The sequence below is a fragment of the Heterocephalus glaber genome, unplaced genomic scaffold, assembly GCF_053883595.1.
Source record: "Heterocephalus glaber isolate CG9 unplaced genomic scaffold, H.glaber_assembly_v1.0 deba00001442, whole genome shotgun sequence".
NCBI lineage: Eukaryota > Metazoa > Chordata > Mammalia > Rodentia > Bathyergidae > Heterocephalus > Heterocephalus glaber.
In genome coordinates, this window is record NW_028258296.1 from 30,449,258 (window position 1) to 30,475,340 (window position 26,083).

At 36.3% G+C, this 26,083-nt stretch overlaps 1 long non-coding RNA gene across 3 annotated transcripts in view; it reads left to right on the top strand.

The window, feature by feature from the left end:
• LOC101697564 (uncharacterized) overlaps nt 1-26,083 on the top strand; it is a 433,033-nt gene that overhangs the window by 166,946 nt on the left and 240,004 nt on the right. For all 3 annotated transcript variants that reach the window (XR_015452005.1, XR_015452003.1, XR_015452004.1), the window contains one exon: nt 4,583-4,625. This is a non-coding gene — a long non-coding RNA (uncharacterized LOC101697564). The remainder of the gene's footprint in view (nt 1-4,582; nt 4,626-26,083) is intronic.

The window sequence follows — 26,083 nt, forward strand, 5'->3', positions numbered from 1 at the left end:
TCTGTCATCCATCTAAGAAACCACAAGAACTCATTGCCTGTGCTTCCAAGGGAAAGGGAACAGGAGATTTTGGCAAATTTTTAAAAATGTGTTTGCTTGTTTCCATAAGAACTTAGCAGACTATCTAAATAACTAGCAGATAAGTAAATTTTGATAATTAATAAGGAACATGGACTGGGTTGGAGAACGAATAGATGAGCCCTCAAAGGAATAAAGGTGAGATTTTTTTCTCATGATATGAATTAGTTGTTTTTTTAAAGGGCACATTTAGAGAATATTTGTCTCCCTGAAAGTTGACAGGTAGATCGTGTGTGGGTGTGAAGATTTACAAGGTGAGCCCCTCTGGCCATCAGGCCAAAGGTTTGCTCCAACTGAAGAAATAGCCAGAAGGTTTCTCTGCACACAGGTGTGAGTGGGCAGAGGCGCGGCCTGCCAGGCACTTCTGGGGCAGAAGCTGCTGTAACTCTGCCTTTAGGTCTGCAGCACGAAGCTGCCTCAAGCAGAGACCCTTCCACCTCCACACCTTCTTCTACCTCCCTAATCAAGCCCCCTTGGATATGCTGTATGCTAAATCCTTCTCTGGAGGTAGTATTTCCAGATTGAGTCTTCTCTCAGTAATACAGGTATTGTTTATTGCTTTTTATATGGAAGCACACACAGATTTTAAACAATATCCCAGAGTTTCTACCCTGTGTATATGGGTAGCTTAACCTAGTTTATGATACACATGTGAGTGTAAGATGGAGGTAAAATGCAAAGGAATTAAACTCATGTCTGTAAGGATCCCTGATGCGTCTTCATTTCACAGGAAAGGCTTAAATTTGCGGTATAAACTTGCTTAAAAAATGATCTGTGGGCGCTGGGGATTTAGTTCAGTCGTTCCACTGCCTGTCTCGAAAGCGCAAGGTCCTGAGTTTGATCCCTGGTACCAAAAAAAACCAACCCCAAATGATCTGTGCAATCCAGATTTGAGAAATTACCGGTAAGACTGTTATTTAAATCACCCACATTATTACAAACATTGAGACTTATGTTCCTAAAATTCCTGTTTCTTTTTTTTAAATTTTATTTTTAATTGACAAATAGAAGTTTTATATATTTATGGGCACAAATGTGATGTATCAATACATGTATTCATTGTAGAACAATCAAACAGGCTAATTAACATATCTATCTTAAATACTTATAATTTCTTTGTGATAAGAACATTTGAAATCTTTTCTATAGTTATTGTGAGATATACAGCTTTTTATTATTAACTTTAGTCACTATGCTGTGAAATAGATTGCTCAAATTTATTTTTCTGGTCTAGCTGAAACTTTGTATCCTTTGACTAAGATCTTCCCTTTCTCTGTTCACTCCTACTCCAGCCTCTGGTACCTATTCTATTCTATTCTATTCTATTCTATTCTATTCTATTCTACTTCTATGAATTGGACTTTTTAAAGATTTTGCACATAAGTGAGATCACATAGTATTTGTCTCTTTGTCCCTGACTTATTTCCCTTAGCACAGTGTCCTCGTAGTGACAGAATTTTCTTCTTTGTAAAGGCTGAATGGCATTCTATTGCATACACCACATTTTTGTTATCCAATCAGTCACCAAGCGGTGCCTTATTTGTTTCCATATTGAAACTATTGTGAATGATACTGCAATGAACATGGGAATCCAGACATTTTTTTTTGACATGCTGATTTTAATTCCTTTAGGGAGATTGTTAGATTGTATAGCTCTATTTTTAGAATTTTGAGGAAATTTCATGCTGTTTTCCAAAATAACTGCTAATTTACATTCTCACAGACAGCATACAAGGGTTCTCTTTTCTTCACATCCTCAGCAATACTTGTATCTTTCCTCTATTTTATAATAGCAAATCTAACAAATGTGAGTTAATAGCTCATTGTGGTTTTAATTTGCCTTTCTCTGATGATTATATATTGAGCATTTTTCATATATCTGTTGACCATTGCTGTGTTTTCTTTTGAGAAATATATTTTCACATTCCTTGCCTATTTAAAAAATGTGGTTATTTGTTTTCTTTTTATTGAGTAGTTTGAGTTCCTCATACTTGTATGTTTTGGATATAACTCTCTTATCCAATGGATAATTTAGAAATATCTTCTCCCAGAATATTTCTTTTTTTTAAAAAAATTGCTGTTTGATTTACTTATTTATTTATTTTTAAAAAATTCTTTTATTGGTACATTTCAGGAATACAATACATTTACATTTATCATTGGGTGTTTGTACCTATACATGATGTATCTTGGTTCTTATTTTTTTCCGCATTACCTGTGCGCCCTTCACTCCCTCCACCCTTCCCTATTCACATAGATTTCATTTCCATTTTTTTTCTTTTCTCATAATTTTTCCTTTCCCTTCTTCCCTTTCCCCTTCCCCTCCCACCATCCCTACACCTTTGGATCTTTTCCTATTTCAAATTATCAATTATTCATTTTAATCATTTTAATCCTTATTTACACTTTCAGTTTCTCACACTAGAGAAACTATTTGGTATTTACACGTGTGTCCTATTTATTTCACTTAGGAGTATGACCTCAATATGCATCCATTTAACTATAAATGTCTCTAGTTTCTCCTTCTTTATGGCTGAGTAGTACTTCATCTTATAAAAAACCCCACATTTTCTTTATCCAGTTTCCAGTTGATGGGCACTTGGGCTGTTTCCAAGTTTTAGCTATTACAAATTGTGCTGCTATAAACATAGGTGCACATGTATCACTGTGGTATGATTCTTTTAATTCTTTGGGGAAGATCCCCAGCAGGGGAATAGCTGGGTCAAATGGGACCTCTAGCCCTAGTTATTTGAGGTAGCTCCATACTGAATTCCACAGTGGTTGTACCAGTCTGTACTCCCACCAACAATGGAAAAGGGTTCCTTTCTCCCCACACCCCTGCCAGCATTTGTTATTTGTTGATTTCTTGATAGCAGCCATTCTTTGTGGGGTGAGGTGGAATCTCAGTATTGTTTTCATCTACATCTCTTGAATGATGAGTGATGTTGAATATTTTTTCATATATTTACTTGCTGCTTTTACTTCTTTGTCTGAGAAATGTCTGTTCATTTCAGATGCCCATTTTTTTTTTTGGTATCGGAGATCGAACTTGGGTCCTTGCACTTGCAGAGCAGGTGGAGAAACCACTAAGCTAAATCCTCGGCCCCTAAGATGTCCATTTTTGAATTGGGTCTTTGAATTTGGGGGGTCTGATTTTTTTCAATTCTTTATGTATTCTAGATAGTAGACCTTTGTCTGAGGTACAGCTGCTAAAAATTTTTTCCCACATTGTCAGTTGTCTCTTAGCTTTGTTGATGGTTTCTCTTGTAGTGCAGTCCTAGAATATTTCTTATTTAAGTCCTATCCCATTGTTTTTTCACTCTGTTGTTCCCCTTGCTGTGCAGCAAAGTTTAGTATGATGTAATTCTATTTGTCTATTTTTGTGTTTGTTATTTGTGCTTTGGGGAGCATATTGAAGAAATCACTTCCTGGACTAATGTCATGAATCTCACACTTTTAACAATTTCTTGCATCATTTTTTTCAACTACCATTTTATATTCATTCATCTCTCTTTAATTTGGTCACCGTATGTCTATGTAGATGGGTAGCTAGAGACTGGTGTGTCGAAGTTGACAAATCTTTTCCTGTTTTTCTTGTTAGTTTCCTCAGATAACAATATTGTCATTATACAGCAGACAATTCAAAATCAACATTGTTAAGTATTCTTTTTAGGGACTCTAGATTCTTTACTTACCTGATCATCAACTTCACCAAAGAACAAAGAGCAACTCAGTTTCTTTGCTTACTGTTAAATGAGATCTTAGTTTTGTTGTCAAGTTAGCAGTGCACTTGACCAGGAAAAGGAAGCTGTGCTGTATGACAGACTGAGATGTCTGTGTGTTTGGAGAGGGTGATATCTGGGAGGTGGTGAGTAAAGGCTGATTCTCTGTGCCTAGCATAAAGTAGAACAAAGAAGACGCCTGAGCCAATTCTTGAGGAGATTTCAAGGAGTATGGATGCCTGCAGTGTTTCAGGAAAGGCACTTTAGAACCAATAGGAGTAGGATCTGTACGGTCAATATCTATGTCTTATGCCCAGTTAGTAGCTTGTCATGTAGACTAGGCCAAATGGGTAGGCAGTAACCACACAAAGCCTGTTGGAGCAGGGTTCATGAGGGACAGTTTTCTAAGGCTAGTACAGCAGCAGAGTGCAGGTTTACCATGATCTGTTGCATTCCACAGCAGCATACAGAGATGGAGCAAGACTTAAATAATATTCTTAAATCTTTTTCTGTATTTCATTAATATTCTTTCTGATGATAGTAGTCTGTTTTATGACTTATTTGTTATATTTAAAATTTGATGACTGTTTAAAAATCCATTTGATACCTGTCTATATATCACTATTTTAAAATTTAGTGACTTTTAATAAAATTATGGTTTCCATCCTTTTTTTTTGATGGCCTTATTGAGGTTCAATTTGACTATAATAAACTACACACAAAATATTCATTATTGTGGCTGCCTTGATGTCCTCATTCAGTTCAAAATATTTATCTTTCAGGATTATGTTGACTTTGGGGAAGAGCCAGAAGTTGCCAGATCAGGTGAATAAGGAGAATGAAGACACAATATGATGGTTTTTCGAGGCTGCCTATATGTTTAATGCACTCAGCAGGGAAATTTACTGTTTTTGATTGCACCTCAAAGAGGTAAAAATGGGGATCCTTGCTTTATTTCTGACATTAGAAAAGAAAATTTGGTGTGTCACCATTAAGTATGATATTAGCATTTTCTTCATTTTCTTTTTTCAGAGATGTCTCTTATCAGGTTGAAGAAATTGACTTTTCCCCCCTAATTTATTGATTTTTTGCATATCAGGAATAGATGCCAGATTTTGTTCAATGCAATTTCTACGTCTATTTGGGTGATCATATGGGTTTTCTTCTTGAGTCTATTGATATGGTGAATCATATTGATTGGTTTTCACATTTTAAATCAAACTTGCATACCTAGGATAAATACCATTGGTCACAATTTCTCATCTTTTTAATATGTTGACAGACTTAATTTTAGAAAATTTAAGAATTTCATTTGTGTTTATAAATGAATGAGTGTTCTGTTATTTTCTCTCTCTCATTATATCTTTGTCTAGTTTTGTTATCAGGATAATACAGGTACTAGTAAAATGAGATTGGAAGTATTTTCTCTTCTTCAATGCCTTGGGGATATTTGTGTAGAATTGGTGTTATTTCCTTTTAAATGTATGATATAACTCTCTAATGAAGCCTTCTGGGCCTGGATTTTTCATTTTGGGAAGGGTTTTAACAGCACGTTCAATTTCTTTAACACACAATGCTATTCAAATTGTCTATTTTTTTCCTTCAATGAGTTTTGGTAGCTTATACCTCTTAGGAAATGTCCATTTTGTTAAGCTGTAGAATTTATTAGCATAAAACATCATGATTAAAGTCACTTTTCTAAGTGATCATTATAGTACTTGTGGTGTTTTTTACTTATGTTTTTACTTGATCATAGTCTTTAAATGACATTATACTAGTTCACATGTAGCATAAAATCCTTGCAACAGTATACTTTCATTTCTTCCCTCTAAGTCTTTGGGATTTTGTTGTCATCATGGAGGGGTTGCTGACTATTCTTATTTTTTTTTTTTCCTTAAATTCTTTTATTGGTACATTTTAGGAATACAATATGTTTACATTTATCATTGGGAACTTGTACCTGTGCATGATGTATCTTGGTTCTTATTTTTCCCCCATTTCCTGTCCTCCCTTCACCCCCTCCACCGTTCCCTATTTACATAGACTTAGTTTCCATTTTTTCCTTTTCTCATAGTTTTTCCTTTCCCTTCCCCTCCCCCCACCCCTACTCCTTTGGACCTTTTCTTCCTATTTCAAATTCTAAATTGTTGGTTTTAATTGTTTTAATCCTTATTTAGACTTTCAGTTTCTCACATGAGAGAAACTACTTGGTATTTGCACATGTGTGTCCTATTTATTTCACTTAAGAGTAGGGTTCTTATTTTTTTGCTCTCTCTTATGCCCATGAGTTTCTGTTTCCCTCTTTAAAACTAGAAGATATATTTAAAATTTGACCAAGCAGTTCTGTAGTTTACACTGTGGTGAGTGGGAACTGTCCATATTAAAGAGCTTATAGCCTAATGAGAGAAACCAATAATAAGCATAATTATCCAGTTACAATTCTGGTAAGTACTAAGGAGGCACTGTAGCATAAAGGGCTCCCAATATGGTCTTGGAAGTCACTGAAAAAAGGAGTTTTAAGTTAGATCTAAAGTGTGAATAGGTTGCCAGGAAAAATGACATTGGACTGGAGGAACTGTGTTTCCGGTAAGGAAGGCAAGATGTGCACAGGCGCATGCAGGGGTGGGAGGGAAGTCAGCATGAAATTGACCAAGAGACAGACCACTGAGAAAGGGCATTTGTAAGGTTCTTTAAATGTCAGCTGGTGAATGTTAATGGTGATAGGGTAGACTTATAGACAAAGATGAGGAAGGAGGCAGGACTGTGAAGACAAAATTCTGTTCCGGGCTGGGTGCTGCCAACGTGACAAATGTATAACTAAGATAGCCATTCAGTTACTATGCTTTCTTTTACCTAACATTTACTTCTGTTAATGTTTATTTCTGTCTATATGACAGAAATTGTTCCTTCAGTCTAATCTTAGAACAGACATTTGGCTAAATAATTATAATATATTTAGCAAGATGGTGAGGGGAAGGGAGAGATCATTTATTAATTTATGTGTTAAATAAAGCTGACTTTTTAAAGATTTCTTTTCCTTGGAGTTGTAGACTTTCAACTTAAAGGGAGTGGGCCTGGGAATCAGTAGTGTAGGAAGTATGTTTGAAAGCACCCGGATGTCAGCCCCAAAAGAAGGTGATTGGAAGGAGAAAATGAGTATGATTTTCAGGTTTAGGAGGTATAGAACTTGGGATGAAGCAAAATGTTCTTTGCTCAGTTGATAAGTAATTAGTACTGAGTGGATATTTCCCCTCTATATCCAGTGTTTTAGTTACCCATAGTCAACTAGGGTCCAAAAATATTAAATGAAAAATTTCAAAAATAAACAATTCATGTGTTTTAAGTTCCCTTTATTATAGTACATTGTTGCAATTTGTTCTATTTTATTATTAGTTATTATTGTTAATCTGTTACTGTACCTAATTTATACATTAAATGATACATAGAAAAATATAGTAAATATAAAGGTTAGTGCTATCTGTAATTTTAGTCCTTTACAGGGGATATTAGAATGTATCCAGCATGGATAAGATGTTCTCTATTCCTAATACTCATATGTTTTACACAGGTAAAATTTGGTCAAAATGAATGCAAAGAGCATTCTCTATTGGTAGATACAGGAGGATCTAGAAAAGCATTTGGTATATGGTGGAGGTGGCAAGAATAGGTCTCCCAGATGAAGAACAGCCAAGGCTGGGTTATTTTTCATTCTGAGATCTTGGTTAAGATTCACTAGTTCTTCATTTCTGCCTCCCCTTCTTCACTTTTCTTTCCTTGAGACATGGTCATGCAATGTAGCTCAGGCTGGCCTTGTTCTCACTGTCTTCCTGCCTTGGCTTTCCAAGTGCTTGGATTACAGGGATGTACCATTGCTCTGGCTTTATCTCTGTCTCTTTCTGCTGTGCCTATAAATGATTCCAAGGCGCAGGACCTGGGGAATCACTAGGTTGCCAGCTCCTGGTGCTAGTTCAGAATGAAGTAATGGGAGGGAGACAATGCAATGGGATACATGAGAAGCGCAGGGATAGGGCAACAGCTTTGGGGATGGGATACAGTCTTAGAAGAGATACTTGTGGTTAAGGAATCCATGGTGGGAGGAGGAAATATAGTCACTCTTTCCCAAAATTTGTTCAGATGACTCCTCCATATGACATCAAGTTGTCAGTGCTCAGAAGCACTGAGATGGACAAAACATAGAATATGCTGTACTCATGTTCATAATGAGAATAGTAGCTTTTCTCTATTCTGAAATTTTCTCTTCATTTATTATTTTCCTAGGGTTTTATTACCATAAAACTGGAGTAAATATTCCATATTTTTACTGATGTCTCCTCCTTTTATGGAAATGGTGTGTACATGTGTGTTTTGAGAGTGTGTGTACATTGCTTTCTCCTATTATTTTATAAGGATATTCTACATTGCATGATATAGAATCAGATGGGGAAGCGGGACTGATTGTAACTTTGCATTCTTGTGTCTGGAAGCTATGCACCAGAAGTAATTAGAGACAATTGTAGTTGGCTGTGACAAGAGCAAGATTCATCACTGATGGACTTTGGTTCCCAGAATGTAATACAGCTAAGAGAAAACCTGCACACAAATTTGGAGACCTTGGAGCTGTAAGCCCCTCTCTACTCACAGGAGTTTTGTTGGGTGCTCAGTGTATAGAAGAGCATCTCTCACCACCATTTACAACTGAATTTTTCTCACAGAAAATTTGGCTCATCTGTTTGTTTTATTAGCAATCCATGGGAGTTCCCATGAATTATGTTTATTTTCTTTCCTGGTAATATATGTGTAAATTGCTATCCTCCAAAGTTCATTTTTTAAGCTGTTGTCCTACAGAGATTTTTAGTTTTTGCCACAAAGAAAAGATTTTTGGTTCATACAGGGTACAGTGTTGCTGAGAGTGAGAGCCATGTTGAAGAATCTATGATTGCACCAATGGGGTGCCATGTGTATAAATATGTTTCATGAGATTCCCATTATGACACTGGACATAGAACTATTCACTTAAGGACATTGTTTAATAAGCATTTTCAGGCTTCACTTAAAGGCCACAGTGCAATTTGGTGTAAATGAGGCTGAGGCTGACTGTGTTTTAACTGATGCGTTGAGAACCAGTGACCAAGTATTGAGGTCTTTAGAGAATGGTTACAAGTAGTTTAAGGACATATATCTAATTGTCAACTACATTATGCAATCCTACTGTAATCCCTGGCCAGTTAAGTGCTTATGAATATCCACAATTAGTAACCAGATGGTTTTGTGTAATAGAAAAATCACAAATCCATCAGCAGGCCTGAGAAAAATGATGCAACATCACACACACACACACACACACACACACACACATCTATATCCTCTCTTTATATAAACCTACATCTAAATCATCTACATCTATTTTTGGATGTAAGTGTGAGAGGAAGACATACCAGTGGATTTAAAAATTGTGTGAACTTTCTCTGGCTTCTAATAACATAGTCTCTCACATATGTGGACACAGATTATGATTCCAGCCAAAAGAGAGAGGTATTTAAAGTTTGAATACATATACAGGAAAACTATACAGAAGGGTCCTGTTGTTCCAGGGCACAATGCCTGGAAGCTGTCATTTCTTGCACAGAAGCACAAGGCAAGATCAGCATCTGAAAAAACAGAGCCCGGAGATCTGTACAGCATGGGAGACTTGAAGACAGCAAGGATCCTGGTGTAGTAACTGATCGAAAACCAGTGCTAGACCAGGTGAGTCTGAACAGTGACTGGGTCTGGATAAGATAGAGGTGCAAGAGTAACCAGAGATGTCAGCAAGGCCTGAAAGCATTTGTGGTCAGTGGGATGAAGGTGAACATGGTGCTCCTCAGTGACTGTGGTTGTGACTCAAGTCTCTTTTCCACCTGAGAACCAAGAGATAGAATGATGATAATTCAGCTTTTAGTAGTACAATTTGAACTGGGAAACATTAGTTAGAGAGTTTAGAGACCAAAGGTTTATATTTGGGGACAAATGAATAAAGAGAAGGCCCTCTTTAGAGTGTATGTGCAACATCAGTTCCTAGCAAGGTCCATGATAGCTTTTGTCCTGTTGACAGTTCTCTCAAGCTCCTGCCTTGCCTCTATGCCATTTCCATAAGCGATGACACATCTTCATGGAGAAAGCTGAAGCTACAGATGACAAATTCTCAGTTTCAATGCTCTTTGTCCTAACTCCACCCATTTTCATCTTCCCATTTAACTTGATTAGAGGTGATAGTCACCAATCACAGGTCCTTTTGACCTGCTTTTTTGCACTCCTTAAGCCACCATAGCTGGTCTACTGAAACAGTTTTACCAGTGCTCCACTGTGCTCAAAATCCAATGCTATTCTTTAGATCATTTATTTTGTGACACTTTACATGATTGATGACATTCTTATTTTCAAAGTTTATTTTTTACATTGGATTTTGCCTTATCATTTTATTCTTTCATTTACATAACCTTTAACTAATCTTTTTTCATTTTTTTCTTTGATTGCATGAGAGCGAAAGAAAGGGGGAGGGAGAGGGAGGGAGGGAGAGAGAGAGAGAGAGACTGAGGATTGAAGCTATGGACTTTCCTTGGAGTTACATCTCCAGCCTTTTTAAACATTTTGAGACAAGATCTCAAACTTGTGGTTTTTCTACCTCAGCCTCCATAATACTGAGATTATAGGTGTGTGGTACCATGCCTGTCTGTGATTACTTTAAATAACTAGGCTTCTAAGATTCTTGGCCTTCTTTGCTTCTTTCTTTAAACTCACTTCCATAACTTCAACTACTGCTAATGTATCCATAAGTCACAAAATCTTTGTCCTTAGCCAGAAATCTTTGTCTCCTGATGTTCAGAATTTTATATAACTATTTATTACAGATGTTTTTAATTCAAATTAATTTTATAGCTCATGTGGAATTGCTTGATTTTTATAAAAATTGGAAGCTTTATTAGTGGAACATATAGTGGACCCTTGACTTATGAATTCAATTCATTTCTAAGGGCTGATTATAACTGAAGTTGGTCAGTTGAAGGCTCAGGTTCCTCTACACAGCCTTCAAAGTCTCTCTCCTGTATATAGGGAGATCTCAGTGTCCTTAGAGACACACTGGCCCAGGATTTCTCAATTAACCCCACTCAGGAAAGGATGTTGTAATGTTCCTTCCAAAACTCTTTAAGGGTTAAATCTGTATCTGAGACCATCTGGAAGCACAAGTAGCTGGTATTCAGTTGCAACTCAACTTTGTTCATAAGTTAAAACTAAAATTCCAGTCATAACTCAAGTTGTTTTTACGTCAGGCTGGCCATAACTCAAGGTTCCACTGTAATTCTAGATGGAGAAATAGAATTTCAATCAGGACAAAGATGTACAATACATTGTTATTATCTGTAGCTGTGCAATGGCACCCCCAAACTTCTTCCTCCTAAGTATAACTTAGTAAAACATACATTTAAAATGAAGTACGAGATGAAAGAATAGTAAGAGATAAGAATGAATTAAAACATGACTCATGGCTCTGCTTCGCTTCCAATTCCCTTTTTACCTTTTCTTTCTTTCTCATCCACTTCTGAAAATGTCAGTCTTAAAGCTAATCGGTGAACAGAGCAGGGAAAGTGTCCATGTAGAGGACTGGCCTGAGTGTGGCACTGGACCTCAGACGGGAGGAAGAGGGTGTCACAAGTTAAGGAGGCCTGGGATATGGTGTCAGAGTCTAGGCAGACTGAGGAAGGGAGTAAATGGGTGGTAGATACCCATATGGGGTTCAGTGTTGGAGCTAGTGAGAAGTGTTTCATGAGGAGAAATGATGGCAGTAGAAATGTTGGAATAGTTACATCTAGGATGGTAAATCTAAATGATGAGTACATTGAAAGTGGTGGGATATAGATTTCTTTTGAAGAAAAGATATATACACAAAATTGCAAAATTAAAACAGAGCCTATGGCATAGGACTGAATTTGGAGATAATAGTGTGAACACATAGATATTGAAAATATAATAAGGTAAGAGAGAGAAATACAAAGGATAAATATAGGAAAGGAAGAAATCAAAGTATCCTAATTCACAAATGACATGATCTTTTACATAGAAGATGCAAGAGATGCAAGTAATTCCACCAAAAGACTTCTAGAACTAATAACCAAATTCAGCGGAATAGTAGGATACAAAATCAACACAAAAATTAACAGCATTCTTGTACATCAGCAATGAACACACCAAGAATGAAATTAGGAAAACAATACTATTCACAATAACCTCAAGAAAAATTAAATACTCAGAAATTAACCTTTTTAAGAAAGTGAAAGCCCTCTATAAGAAAAAAATATAGTACTTTGAAAAAGGAGTTCAAAGAAGACATCATAGAATAGAAAGATATCCTCTGTTCTTGGATAGGCAGAACCAATATTGTCAAAATGCCCATACTATTGATATATAGATATAATGTCATCCAAATCAAAATACCAATAGCATTCCTCATGGAAGTAGAAAAAAATCCTAGAATTCATATGGAACCAGAAGAGACCCAGCAAAATCAATCCTAGGCAACAACCACAAAGCAGGAGGAATCACAATTCTGGATTTCAAGTTATATTAAAAGCTACAGTGATAAAAACAGCATGATACTGGCACAAAAACAGGCATGAGAATCAATGGAATAAAATAGAGAATGCAGAAATAACCCCAGGCACATTCAGCCATCTGATCTTTGAACAGAGGTGCCAAAAACATGTACTAGACTAGGAAAAATAGCTTCTTTAATAAATGGTGTTAGAAAAACTGAATATATACATTCAGAAGACTGAATTTGGATTCATGTCTTTAACCATCTACTAAAATAAAATGATGCATCAGAACCTTCATATTAAAAACAGTGAATCTGGTAGAAGAGAAAATAGGTAAAACTCTAGAAGATATGGGTAAGGACTTTTTGAAGAGAATTCCAGTTGCACAACAAATAACATCAAGGTTCAACAAATGAGATTATATCAAATTAAAAAGCTTCTGAACAGCAAAGAAAAAAACAGTAAAAAGACAGCCTACAAAATGAAAAAAAATTTTTGTCAGCCACTCATTGGACAGAGGACAAATATTCTAGATTACATAAAGATCTCAAAAAAAACTAACCCCCTGAAGTAAAAAAATAAAAATAAAAATATGCAACTAAAATGAGTAAACATTTCTCAGAAGTACAAATGGCCAACAAATACATGAAAAAATATTTGACATCTCTTCCTCTTAGAGAAATGCAAATTAAAACAGCACTAAGATTCAATTGTACTCTGGAAGGAATGGTTATCTTCAATAAATTAAATAATAACAAATGCTGGTGAGGCTTAGAGAAAAAGAAAGCATTCTACATTGTTGGTGGTAATGTAAACTAGTATAAGCACTGTGGAAATCAGTATGGAGATTCTTCAAGAAACTAAAAATAGAGATTCCATTTGACCCAGATATTCCCCTACTGAGTATCTTCCCTAAAGAGTTAAACACATCATATTACAATGATATGTGCATATTCCTATATTCAGCAGGACAACTCATAAGAGTTAAATCTTGGAAATGGGTTATTTATCCATCAGCACATGACTAGATAAAATATGATAGAGCATTTGTACACAATGGAGTATAACTTTGTCACGAAGAAGGATAAACTTAAATTGTTTGTAGGAAATTGGTGTACCTTGAGACTATTAATGTTAAATGAAATAAATCAGATACACAAGCTTAAATATATTTCTCTTATATGAGAAAGCCAAAGTATAAATAATTTAAAAGGAAAAATAAAAGATAGATAATAGCAAACAGACAGATAAATCTTTTGTAAATGAGGAGGGAACCAAAAGATGAAGGGATGGGGGAAAGAGGAAGTAAATAGAATTAAAATGTGTTATGTACATGTACCAACTCCCTAGTATGAATGTAATTATTATGTACTGCAAACATGTACTAATAAAAATAAAAAATAAAAAGACATAGAAAAATATAGGCATATGAATATTTATGATAGATGCATGTGCATATAAATATATACATACATTTATATATTCCCTAACTTAATGTAGAAAGACTTAGAACAGAAACCTTCCCCAAATCAGTGAGCACACCTAACAACCAGATCTTGGTTTCTATATACCATTCTATAATAAAAGGAAGCAGAGTTCTTTGGAGAAATGGCTGATTCCTGGACTAGAGCAGGGAAAATACAAGATTAGGCAGAGCATATTGCACCAGAAGGTGAAGAAGTCATCAAAGAATAATGGAGATCTATCAAAACCACAGAAATCAGTGTGTATAGGATCCCATTGTTCAATGTAAAGGCAATTTAAACATCAAAATAAGTTATAGTAGTACAGTAAGAGATCATAACCCAATAAATAAAATAAACTATGGGAATATACACATATACATGAGCAATAACTCAAAATTTAATGAGGAAATGGTTATTTATATAGCTTTGAAATACTTCTCCACAGGACATTTATTGATTATAAAAGGAGAAAGAGTAAGTTCTGTGAAGAAGCCTAGGAGTTACCTCTTTAATCAATAGTTCAAAATGAAACTTATTAGAAAGAAAATTAAGATTTTATGCCACCTGAGAATATTTCTGTGATATTTTTGTCAAAGATACTGTTATGGCTTATACCTAGATGTCTCCCCAAAGCCTCATGCACTCATAGGTGGGGTTTTTGGGAGATAGCTGGATCATGGGTGTGTGATACTAGGATTAAGGATGTGATAACTAAATTGGCTTAGCATAGATCTGGGTGTGGATAATGGAAGCCCCACCCTTGATGTGGATGACACCACCAAAAGACTTGTAGCCAGGATGGGATAAAATGGAAAGGGAGACTGCTGCTCCTTGCTGCTTGCTGCCTACTACCTACCTTGCCATGGATTGTTTCTCCTCTGCAATATTCCTGTGTCATGCTGTCCTGCCTTGGAGCCAGCTGACTATGGACTGAAACCTCTACAAACTGTGAGCTGAAATAAACCTTTCCCCTTTTATCTAGTGGGTATTGGGTATTTTGTCCCAGCAGGGAGGAAAGACAGATATAGAACTCATCTCATGAGAAATACCAGAAAAATCCACACTGATGTCATTACACTAGATAATTGGCCTGTAGTCTTCAAAAGTGTTGAGGTCATAAGCATCAAGGAAAGACTGGCAACTTTTCCAGACCTGAAGAAAATAACTGAGACATGACAACTAAATGCCACATGCGATTCTCAGTCTTCTGATTTAAAAGATGCTATTGGAAACTGGTGAACTTTCTGGAGTTGTGGAACTTTGATGTTAATATCCTGTTTTGTGATTCTACAGGGGACTGTGTAGGAAAGTTTCTGGTAATAAAGCAACAGGTCATCAAGTTACTCTAAAATCATTAAGAAAAAATTCTTTGTGCTTTTAAATTTTCAATGGCTTTCAAGGATTTTCACAATAAAAACAACTCCACAAAAACATAAGCTATGGCTTGATAAAAGCCTCTAGGTCTTCTTGTCATGGCTGAAAGGCAAAGAGAGGGAGGAGAGACAAAGGGGGCTGAACTTATCTTTTAACCAAAAACTACTCCGCAGATAACCAATTCCTACTATAAGGACAATGACACTAATCCACCTATTAGGTAGAGTTCTCATGGCCTAATCACCTCTTAAAGATCTTACCATTAATACTGTGTCAATGACTATTAAATTTCAACATGAGAGTCTTTCCAAGAAGTAAGCCTTTTTAATGCCATTCATCAGGGTCTGTTTGCATTTGTATCAGTCAGGCAGGATTTGTCCATGACTTGAAAGTGTAGGCAGTAGCCTCTTTGCCTTGTGAAGGATAACCTATTGCTTCTTTTATCACATATGGCCATAAGTCTTATTAATTAACTTTTTTCTAAGTGTGTGTCTGCAGAATATACCTTTGTATCTATTATGTATCTATGTATCTATTTAAATCACAAGTGATAAATAGCCATTGTAAAAAAATAATAGAAAAAAATAAAGCAAACTACGTCCCTTGAAATCCCATCTTAAAAAGCCTCTATGATATTTTGTTGCATAGAATTGGAGATCTTTTCCCTGGCAAATCTATACACACGTATGCATATGTATGTTTATGTGTTAACAAAAAAGCCCGAGCTGGATACACTGCTTTGGAACCTGCTTTTTCTTTCCCCTCTTGATAATACTGTATGGTTTTATTTTTCATGTTAGTATATGTAGCCCTACATCTTCTTTTTAAATGTCTGCATAATATTTCATTTGTATCATCTCCATACTGTTAAATTTTAATATTTCAATTTCTGCTATTAGGTTAATAGGTATTCTTGCACACTCATCTTTGTGTACATGTTTGATTTTTTTTCTGGATAAATTCCTAGAAATGCAATTTCTGAGTCAATGGTTTTAGAATACTCTTAACAAAGTAACCAGATGGCAAAGGTTGTAGCAAATTACAATCCTGCCAGAAATCTTACTATACTTTTTTAAGGAAGAATTTATGCACAAACTGGAAGTATACTACTCAATACATTTTATAAATGTACATACTTGTGTAACCACTACCTAGATCAAGATGTAGAACATTTTTGTCACCTCAGAAAATTCCCTTTTGAGGTCACTACCTCCCTGATTTTTTTTCCACTATAAATTATCTTTGTTTTTGAACTTCATATAACTGGGATCATATAACATATACCTTTGTATGTCTGGCTTCTTTTCCTTAACATAAATTCTGGGGATTCATCCATATTGTTGCTTATATTAGCACTCTTTTTAAAGTTTAGACATAGGATTTCATTGTATAAATGTGCCACAAACATTTTCAGAATATTCTCTTTCTGATAAACTCAAATTAGAGGTCTTTATGAATCAAGTTGCCATGAAGTTCTTTTTTGTAGACATGTTCATTCCTTTCTACTAGGTGTGTATTGAATTATAGATCATAGAGTAGGTGTATATTTAGCTTTATTAGACATTCTATATAGATTTCCAGAGTTACTGAGACAATTTACACTCTCACTAGCATGTATTAAAAGTTCCTACTACTTCACATCCTTGTTGACACTTGAATATCCTTTTTTAGACATCTATGGTAATCTTACTATATCTAGGGTAGAGAACATTTATCTCTACCCTATTTTTATTTGTGTGCTGTGTTTTTATTAAATTCATTTATTAAATTTATTAAATTCATTCACTCATTGATTGTTTTATTTAACTAATTATGTACTTGACAATTATGTATTTGCTTCTGTGGTAAGCCAAAGATGAGCTCTTATGGAAATTCTAGTCTAGCAGAAGAGACATATGAACTATAATTAAGGTATGCAGCATATGTAACAGCATAAGCACATATTTTTGCAGAAGCAGAATGATATAGAGAAAGAATAATTAACATTAGTGTCTTAGTCAGTTTCTCATTGGTGAGACACAATACCTGACACCCTCAACTTAAAGGGGGAGAGGTTTATTTTGTTCAAAGTTTATAGAGAGTTTCAGTCCATAGCCTCCTGGCTCTGAGGAAGGACAGCACAGGGGCATGACGGGGGAGAGTTGCTTACATCATAGCATCCAGGAGGTGGAGAGAGAGAAGGGAGGAGTAGGAAGGGAGACAGACCCTTCAAGGCCATGCCCACAGTGACCCGTCTCTTCTGACCAGACTTTGCCTCCCAATACCACATTCAGTTGTGAACACATCAGGGCGTTAATCCACTGAGTATTAATCCAATGAGTATTATGTCCCAGTGATCCACTCACTTCTCAAAAGCCCCATGTATGAGTGCATGAGGCTTTGGGGGAACATTTAGTTATAAATTTTAATAGGGAGTAAAAAAGAGAGGATGGCAGATGATTCCACAATAGAGAATGGAACACTATTGAGCATGTTGTACGCTAGTTATGCTGAACACTTCATGTGTCTCAATCCAGTTTATCTTTCATGGAGGTTACATTATTACTGTGCTCCATTTTTTTTTTTTTGGGGGGGGGTGGTACTCAGAATTGAACCCAGGGCCTTTATGATGCATTACTTGTCCAGATTTCTTTTTAAATTAATTAATTAATTAATTTTTGAGACAGGCCTTACTCTGTAATTCAGGCTGGCATTGAACTCACTATGTAGCCCAGGCTGGCTTTGAATGCATGGCAAACCTGCCTCAGCCTCCAGAGTGCTGGGATTACAGGTGTGAGGTACCATATCTGCCCAAGCTTTTTTTTTTTAGTTAGCTACATTTTATTTTATTGTTTTTTTCTTAATTCTTTTATTGGTACATTTTAGGTGTACAATATGTTTACATTTATCATTGGGTACTTATACCTGTACATGATGTATCTTAGTTCTTATTTTTCCCCCATTACCTGTGCGCCCTTCCCTATTTACATAGATTTTGTTTCCATTTTTTTTTCTTTTCTCATAATTACTCCTTTCCCTTCTTCCCTTTCTCCTTCCCCTCCCACCACCCCTACAACTTTGGACCTTTTCCTATTTCAAAAATTTTAAAAAAAGTTTGTTTTTGAGACATGCCCTCATTAAATTACTAAATTTCCCAGGTTGGGCTTGAATCACTGATCCTCCTGCCTCAGTCTCCTAAAGATCTAGGATTACAGGTGTGCACCACCACAGCTGGCCTACTATCCTCATTTTACAGTTAAGTTACTGAGGCACAGAGAAGTTAGCCAACTTTTGCACAGCCACACTGTAACTAAAAACAATTGGTTTGCATCTCCATGAGTGCAAAGCCAACAAGCACAACCAGGAGATCAAAGATTAATTATCTGCAGCAAGGAGAGAGAACATGGGTTATTTCCAAGTAATACTCTCACCAAGGAAAAATGTGTGGAAATTTTATTCTGGGACCTTATGTATACTCAGATAGAAAAGGCTCTTAGAGGTGGGTACCTTCCTGAGCATGCTCAGTTTAAGACGTACAGTTCTGAGCATGCTCAGTTTAAGATCATAGTTCAAGAAAGTAAGATGGCAGGCACATTACTGGACATGCTCACTTACATGTCACAGAACACATGTTCATGAAGATGGCAAACATGAATACTTTCGGCATCTCAGTTCAGGATCATGAAGATGGCAGACATGACTACCTCTGAGCATGCTTAGTTCAATATTATAATATGCCAAGTTTACGCTAGGTTATCTATAACCATGAGTCGGAGTGGCTTGGTGACCTTGGCAGGTTTTTCTCAAATTGTTTCAAGAGGGGAGGGAAGGAAGGATTATTAACCCATCGAACATAACACTAATTTTGTCATAAAGGGGGATAAACATGGGTGTATTACACCCATGTTTATTCTTTAGAATATTTATAGAGATGAAATATCAATTTTAATTTAAAGAGTTTTATTATATTAAACAATGAGTATTTAACAGGAAAAAAGTAACAAAATATATTTTTAATATTTATTGAGTGATTATGAAAAAGCATCAAAATTTTCAACATTGTTTTTCGGTGTACAAAGTCTAAAAAAGAAGAATAGAAATAAATTCCTATATGAACTACAATGAAAATATGAAGAGCACTCTGTAAAAAAAATCTTTACTTCAATTATCACACCTAAGACAGTCTTCACACATGATAACAGCATATTCCATACACAAGTATTGCTTATACTGACAGCACATGTGTTTTGCTTTCCTGGCCTTTTTGTAGGACATACTTGACATCTTGCTGGTCTTGTTGTTTTGTCAGGAGGTTCTTATTATATTATTCAATGTGTAATTAACAGGAACATAAAATATCAATAAAATAAAGTGTTAAATTATTACTATGTATTGAACATTTAGAATAAACATCAACATTTTCACATCAGCTGTGTACTTGATTACAAAACCTGAAAGAGAACATCAGAAATAAAGTGATTAATAAGTGAGCTACAATGAAAATACCAATAGAACTTTACAACAAAAATAATCTTTACTTCAAGTGTCACACTCAAGGCAGTCTTCACACATGACAACTGCATGTTTCATGCACACATCTTGCTTACACTGATAGCACATACTTAGCTTTCCTTTCCTGTGTACCAGGCCATTCTTGTCATCTCTCTTCCTATTTGGTCAGGAGCTTCCTACTATGTTGTACGACATGCACTTAGCAGGGAAATAAAATATCAATAAAATAAAATATCAAATATGTAATGAGTGCTTAGAAAAGACATCAATATTTTCATATCAGGTGTTTACTTAAAAAACCTAAAAGATAACCTATCTGACTACAATGTAAACACAAACAAAAATCTATTATAGAAATAATCATTGCTTCAACTGTCACACCTAAAGCAGTCTTCACACCTGAAATCTGCATGCTACACACACAAGTACACTTATACTGATAGCACATACATTTTGTTTTCCTGTCCTTTCTTGTAGGGTACATTTGACATCTTTTTGTTTTTCCTATTATCTTAGTAGGTCTTTGGGATGCCATGTCTGCCAGTTCACCTGTCAGTTCACCTGTCAGCTCACCAGTGTGATCCACAATTTTTTTTGCATAGTTCCCTGGACAGAAACATTTTTTTTCCCCTCTGCTATACATGATCTCTTATGAGTTCCATTTTCAATCCTCTAAGAAAATTTATCCATGGTATTTTATACTTGTTATTTTTTTGTCAACTATCAAATTATTTATGCTACACATTTAGGATTGAGCAAAATACAACCATTGGTCAATGCTTTGTGCTTTGAGTAACATCATAGTTTCTGCATAACTCATCAACAACATCTACTCTTCTTTTGGTTTTATTATTGAAAGTTTTCATCTTGGGCTTCCATTTTGCTGATGTTTCTCTATCAGTATCTCCACAATGGTGCAATTTTGACATGAGCAGTACCATTTTGTTTTTCTTTGCCGTATGTAAATCTTTCTGAAATCCAAAGATTGTACTACATAATTCTCTGTTTTGAATTTGCAACATTTCATTTGGAATTTCTGCTTTGTTCCTGAATACAGTTTCTGTGCCAGCCAACTTATACTTAGTTAACAAATGTAACATTAATTGGAAAACAATAAACCAATTGTCAAATTTCACATTCAGATTCGTTTGGGAGATGAGAGCAACAAGTCTGTTCACGATATCATTTGGTTTATTACAGTGCAAATAAGGACCTGATGGCTAAGATCCAGGATTAATTTCTAAACTGAAAGCCTAATAATCTTTGCAGCTACAAGGGCATACATTTTTATATTATATTTTGATCCATTGCTTTTCCATAAGTCATTTACATTCCTGCAATTACCATGAGAAATCCCTGCTAAGTACAGCAGACCTATGAAAGCTTTCAGTTCAGCTAGTGAGGTGTCATGATAAATACATTTTTGAATATAGTTATTGGTACATATGGCTTTGGCAGCACATACACTAAAATTGGTGCACACAGAATGTTTTACTTGTATTTCAGCTTTTGTGTATTTCACAGCATCTTGTAGCATTTCATCCATTACAATTTCTAACATTGAGTGAGAGTGCTGGCATAATGTCCAAAAGGTTTCACCCTTGCCAAGACCCTTACTATATTTTTGCACCTAGTTCTAACATTGGATTTTTCCATTTGGTTGCGTGACCATTTTGCAACATTTTGACTTGTCAAATATGTATTCACATTGCTGTCTTCTTCATCATGTGAATCAAGGAGGCCTGCATTCTCTGTGTCTGTTTTCAGTCAATTCTTGTTCCATTTCACTGTCACAGGAACTTTGAACTTTGGCTCACATGGCCAATGTCAAAGTCATCATCATTATCATCATACATTCACACCACTCTTCTGTTATGAAAACATGTATTTTACCATAATAGATAATCCTCATCATACATGCAAGAGTAATCTAATGATTCAATTTTGAACTCGTCCACTTGCAAATCTGGTTTTTCATGTGCCATTGTACTGAACTGGGCTACTGCTATCAGAAAAATCAAAAGAAAAAATTTAAAAAACTAATCCTAGAGTGGTGTGGGTGTATTATACCCTCTGTGATGCTCAAGTAACCATATACAAAACTTGTTAGGCAGCACATAACATGGGTTTGACACTTTTGCATGGGTACACACACCTTGCCTTTCATTGTACCAAGTGAGTAAACACAAAGATTGCTTCCTGTATTCCTCAGGCAAAAGTGCTGAGACACACAGCCAGCTACTCTAATATTAAAGTGAAAAATTTGAGTTGAAAAGTAAAGGATGAGTTTGTGGAACCCAGTGTTATGCTCTGTGGGCTAGAAGGAGGGAGGACTCTAAAGGTGCACTGATGAGGGATTTGCCCCTGGAGGTGCCTGCCTCATTTGATAGCTTACACTATACCTAGTCAGGGTGGAAGCTGGGATCTGAATCCAAGGCATACTCTTCTAGATTTATGCCTAGATGACATGAGAGCAGAAGGATCTTAGGGGGAAGACACTCCAGGCACTGAAAGCAGTTCACAGGCAGGAAGATAAGCTGTATCCTGGCAAGTGTGAGGAACTTAGAGCAAGAGGCATGGGGAAATATGGTAATCAGAGCCAGAGAGACTGGGGAGGAAAGCCCAGCAGGTGTCAAATCTGGGACAAAGTGAAGTTAGAGTTCCTATGATGGCTTTTTACTGGGGGTTGCCTCTTCTTCTGCCCCATCACCAAAGACCAAACAATATTTAAATGTTTTATCACATTGAATGTGCCATTTAGGCATACTTGCCAAATACCTGAGCACTTGAATTTCCCCAAGCAGAGCAGGTAGAATTACTTGAATGTATGTGAGCACCCAGGTTTCAGAGAGGGGGGTTGCCTGGAGCTCCCAGTGCCCAGTGCATTCTGTTAAATACATCCATCTGCTGCTGAGATGTGGTTCTCAGATGAGCTGAGGACAGTGTTCCTGAGCCATCTGAAAGCGTCCAGTCATAAAAGAAAAAAAACCTATGCAACATTCTGGTGCACACTGCAATAGTCAATGCCAGTTTTTGCTAAAATAGGATTAAGTTAAAAAACACACACTGTGAAGCATTTGTCTGGTTTAAATAATTTAACAGGTCTTGTGTTCCTGCTTTAGTCAGTTTCAACAGAAATGCTTCTCCAGGGGATCTCCTTGTGAAAGCAGCATCCTACTAATCCGTGGCAGCTCTCCTGTCAGCTGGACTGAGGAGAGGAGGTGGGTGCCTGTTGGTCTTGCTGAGGATGGAAAAGGAGGCAACCTAAAGTATTGCGTACCTAAGGGGGAAAACACAAACTTTCTTGCCTGCGGAGTGTGTGTGTTAGTATTCAGAGACTGTTGGGCCATTGTTTGTGACTCCAGCCTCCTCAGCAGAATGCGTGGCAGATGGCTTACATTTGCATTAGCCTTCTGGAGAAGGAATTTGCTACCAACAACATAAGCGGCAGCTTTTCTTTTCAGAATTTACAACAAATTGGCCAGAATGGTAATTTAAAAAAAAAAAAACCACATTAGCATCACTATTTCCACATTCCTTTTCTGAATAGGGTAAATGATTCCCTCTCCAACTGTGTCATTTGCACTCCCCCCCCCCAAATGTTTATTAAAATGATTTAGGTATTTCATTATGCAAAATGACTTTTATAAAAAGACCTTTCTTTTTGCCCCACAGTCACACATAATTTCTTTTGTCACTTGTTAAAGAGTAGAGTTATGTGGAGCTAGGACATATTATTTGTTCTAGTCTGTATTGGATAATTTATTACATTAAGGAACCAATAATTTTCAAATATAATCAGATTTAAGTTTTTAATAAGATTCATCTTCCCATTCACACTTGCTTAATTTAAGGATATTAAATCTGCTCAGGAACTAGCTGCCTGTCAAAGCCTATGTGCCCATTAAAGGGCTTTCTTCCTGATGTGTTAATAGGATTTAATTACATTACAGTCTTCATGCAGAGTCAGTGCAATAGTTAACTGTGATAAGCCAGGCAAACAACAGCCTGAAAAGGAAGTGGTATATAGTAGTTAGTTTATCGTCTTAGAAAATCAAGACGATTATTATTTTTAAATTGATGGTTGCATGCATTTGCATCATGTTTAGTTCAAATAGTGAAAAGAACAAACTTTCTCTTTTCCTTTAAAAACCAAATCACTTAAAAGGCCACCCACATAAAAGGTGAACAATAAACACTTAACAGAAACTACTTAATTGCCATTTATCTTTTGAATTGCAATGAGATTTTTATTATCCATGACAGAGATTTGTTTCAACAATTTACCTTGCTACTCTTTTGTCTTTTTGACTATCACATCCATGATTTGAGGTTTGGAATAATAGCTGTGTTTCTTGTTAAAAAGCAATGATTTTTAAACTGCTCTTTTATCCTGTCTTAAACTTAAACTTTTTTCTGCTTCTGCTCTTGAGACCCTCTTCTGCAACTCTTCCAATTGGTTTAATGACAGACAGAAGAGCTTCAGCCTCTTGTGGCCTGACAAGAGAGTCAGGATATTGCCCTTAGTAAATCTTGTCAATTTCTCCATCAGGATCATTTGCATCGATTGGAAATGTTGACTTCTGTGAATTTCTGTTTCATGTGAACTTGACAGAAGTCAATTCATTTGCTCTATCATAGATGCCTGCAAAAGAAAATGCTTTTTAGAGCATTCCAATGAATTAAAGAAAAAATAAATACAAAGAATGAAAGGAAAAAGGAAAAGAACCTAGCGATAAGCTACCTGGTTGAACTTTTCACTTCCAAAGTGACTGACAACTTCTGGCAGATTTTCATCAGAGATCACACACCTGGCAAACAAAATCTGAGATGATACACCATCTTGCTTCACTTTATTCTGAGTTGTTATAGAGGTTGAAAAAATAAAAAAGCATGAAAAGGCATCCTAGTCTTATATGCAGGTAAGTTAGACAGAAATTAATATATAGTCAGAGAGGGAATGGGCTCTCAGGCAGGTCAGTAAAAAATACAAATATCAGAATTGTAGCTGGAGGTGCATCTGAAGAAGGCCAGGCCTCAAGATAAAGTCATAATGGGCCCACTTAGGCACTTCCTTAAGGGATAAGCAGAATGGTAATTAGTACCACTCAGTCCATGAAGTCCAGATATCCATCAGACACCTGGGTGGGTGATCAGAACACCTGCACTGTTTTTGAAGTCATAGAGAGCTCAAGGTTAATGATGTATTTCCACTTCCATATTGGATCAATATTAGCTAAGCAGTTATACTTGTAATCTTGCTGGTTGAGTATAGTTTGACCCACGTTGTACCCACATTGTCACTTTGCTGCATAAATTACCCCTGACAAAGGGCGTTGGTGGCAGCCCACTTGAGACCTCTCATGTCTTTCAGGAGCTATTCCTATTTCCCAATAAACCTTTCCTATTCTTAACTTCCTTTGTCCTTTGGATTCATTCTTCGACTTCAGGGGACATAAACTCAGCATATCTGACATCTAGGAGGTTAGGAATTATATTTCTCCTACATCATTTGCGCATTTTTTCAACATCACTTTCTACTTTGTTCTGTCATGCTATTTCTGATGCCACTTTTTCCAATCTAAGATGGTGGTGGGTGGAGAGGAATAGAAAGATGCCTATGTTCACACAGTATTGGTTGTATTCAAGCCACTCCACTTCTATCTTTTCTACATATTAGGATTTTGTATACATTTTTACAACAGCTTCACTTCTCAAAAAAGAAAAAGCTTGAAAGTCAAAGAACACTTTATTGTCCATCCCCCAGCTGGTGGTTTTGATTCATATTTCCAGAATTGGCTCTGACACCAACAGAAGTACTGGCCCCTCCTCTGCCTAGGCCCTGCACATTCTTCCCAGTTTACTATACCCTAGTGATACAGGGAAAAAATGTAACTCCCAGTCTGTTAGATGTCAGATACATTGAATTTGTGTTCTCTGAAGTCAAAGAATGAATTTTAAGGGACAGAGGTTAAGAGTAGAAAAATTTATGGGGAACAGGAATAGCTCCTGAGAGACAGGAGGGGTTCTAAATGGGTGATCAATGAGCCCACTTCTCTGAGAAAAAATTTTTTTTGGTACTGGGGATTGAACTTGGACCTTGTGCTTGTGAGGCCAGTGGCAGAACCACTGAGCTGAATCTCTGGCCCTCTGAGAAAATTTTATAGAGCAGAATCATGAGGTGGGTACAACCTGGGCCAAAACTATAATCCATAAGATTCCAAACATGGCCATTTGGCAAACACTGATTCAATAGTACCATGGGCATTTGGATAACATCATTAACCTTGGTCATCATCTGTAGTCTTAGCCTTGTCTTTAGTTTTAGTAGTCTTAATCTTAGTGGGTGGGAGAGGATGGCCCACCCCTAATGAGATGAGAT